The following is a 2,595-nucleotide window of genomic DNA, read 5'->3' as shown; positions in this document are numbered from 1 at the left end:
CCCCTTTTCTTTTTTCTGAGCCTAAAAGATAAAAAGATATTTCTTTTGTGTGAGAACAGAGCAGAGAGGAATGAGAAAATGGGGGTGAAACTCTGATTGTAATCTTTCAGAGTTCCGTGCCCCAAACCCAATTTCATATTTCAAAATGAAACTTTTGGGGGAAATCTATGCATTTATCTATGTATTTATTGAATTTCTATAGTCACCCCTCTCAACAAGTGACTCATAGGCAATATTCATCACAAAAAGCATAAAACTAAATTAAAACAATGAAGAATAAATATGTATGGTTGCCAAGTAAAACTATTCTCATTATAGATAGATAGATAGATAGATAGATAGATAGATAGATAGATAGATAGATAGATAGATAGATATAGATATAGATAGATATAGATATAGATATAGATATATAGATATAGATATAGATATAGATATATAGATATAGATATAGATATAGATATAGATATAGAGATATAGATATAGATATAGATATAGATATAGATATAGATATAGATATAGATATAGATAGAGATATAGATATATATATAGATATAGATATAGATATAGATATAGATATAGATATAGATATAGATAGAATTTCTTGGATATTTCTGACACAATATTTATTCCTGCACAGACTGGTATTTATTGTGGAACTCAGTGACTGTGGCTTTAAAGCATCTAGATCTGAGCTAACTAAACCCAAGAACATTCTTCTAGCAAAACCAAACAGTAGATCTTTTTTCCAATGTTCAATCGGTGTTCAGAATATTGTTTCCAGATCTGAACCTTAGTAAAGCTTTGAGAAGGGAAAGGCATCTTTCCAGGGCAACCAGAAAAGTGAAATGAATATTCTCAAGTTTTTCAAAAGAGCTATCTTGGGCACCTTAAAACTGAGCCCATTTAATATCTCATAAGGTTTTGTGGAACACAGCAGCCACTGTGCTCAAGGAAAGCTGCAAACAGAGTCACCCTGGGACCGTCAGTTCTGTCTGATAAAAGCGGTACAATCAGCTCACAAGTTCAATAGCTCTCATTGTGACATTGCTTGCATGATTTATTGCTATTATACAGCACAATCAGTATCCACCCAGGATCTGTAATTCTGCATTTCTTCACGACGTGTCAGTGGTCTGTCCTATTTCCATCACCGCTTAGTACGATCCTTAATTCTAGTTCAAATCTCCTAACTATTCCCTATGCTCTATTTCCAAATACAACTCTTTAATTCCAGGGCAGAATACAAGATCTTATACATTCCAATTTGATGCCAACCAGGGAGGGGCAGATGTAGTTGGGAGGGGGGGCTCAGCTGGTTCACAGTACGAAGCACAGTATGAAGTCATGGCTTCGTGAACCACAGAATAACAGAGTTGGGAGGGACCTTGGAGATCTTCTAGTCCAACCCCCTACTCAAGAAGGAGACTCTATACCATTCCAGACAAGTGGCTGTTTAGTTTCCTCTTAAAAGCCTCCAGTGAAGGAGCACCCACAACTTCTGGAGGCAGGTTGTTCCACTGGTTAATTGTTCCCACTGTTAGGAAATTTCTCCTTAATTCCAGGTTGCTTCTCTCCTTGATTAGTTTCCATCCATTGTTTCTTGCCTTCGGGTGCTTTGCAAAATAGGTTGAGCCCCTCTTTTTTGTGGCAGCCCCTCAAATATTGCAACACTGCTATCATGTCACCCCTAGTCTTTCATTTGTCTAGGGTAGCCATATCCAGTTCTTGCAATTGTTCTTCATATTTCCAGCCTCCAACCTGCTAATCACTTCTCTCTAATCAGTGTCTCAACACCTTTTTTATAATATGATGACCAAAACTGGATGCAGTTTATGAGGTTGTCATCACTTGCTAACCCATAAACCATGGTTCAGTAACAACATCAGTGCAGTTCCCATAAAGCACAAGGTCCCAACCAGCCAAATCCCTAGGCATGATGCTTAATCAGAGTTTACATTTTTAAAAAAATCATGATTGAGGCTACTCACCCACTTTAAGTTTCTGGCGAGCTTGGCAACCCCTGTCTTTCAGTGCTTAATTAGAGATTTGTAAAAACTTTCCATCTAGTTTTTGCCAGTCCTGACTATCGTTCTTATCTATCTCGTCTGCCACAGAGGGTTTGGCCCTATCAAATAACGGCTCTGAAGGATGCCAGCCTTCTATGTCTGACAAGAATGGAATTTTCTCTGAATTTAATGGGTCTTGAAGTCAGGGGACAAATGTACTGTACAGCTAAGTCCTTGACTTACCGCCGCAACTGAGTCCAAAGTTTATGTTGCTAAGTGAGGCATTTGTTAAGTGAATTTTGTCCCATTTCACAACCTTTCTTGCCACCGTTGTTAAATGAATCACTGCAGTTGTAAAGTTAGCAACACGGTTGTTAAGTGAATTTGGCTTCCCCAACTTGGCTTGACAGAAAGTTGCAAGAGGGGATCAGTGGACGCTGCAGATGTCAGAGATAGGAGCCAGTTGCCAAGCAACTGAATCTTGATCACGTGACCTTGGGGATGCTGCGACAGCTCTAAAAGTGAAAAATGGTCATCAGTCATTTTTTTTCAGTGCTGTTGTTACTCTGAACAGTCACTCAACGAA

The sequence above is a fragment of the Vipera ursinii genome (assembly GCF_947247035.1).
Source record: "Vipera ursinii genome assembly, chromosome: 9".
In the NCBI taxonomy this organism is placed as follows: domain Eukaryota; kingdom Metazoa; phylum Chordata; class Lepidosauria; order Squamata; family Viperidae; genus Vipera; species Vipera ursinii.
This window is presented reverse-complemented; position numbering follows the sequence as displayed.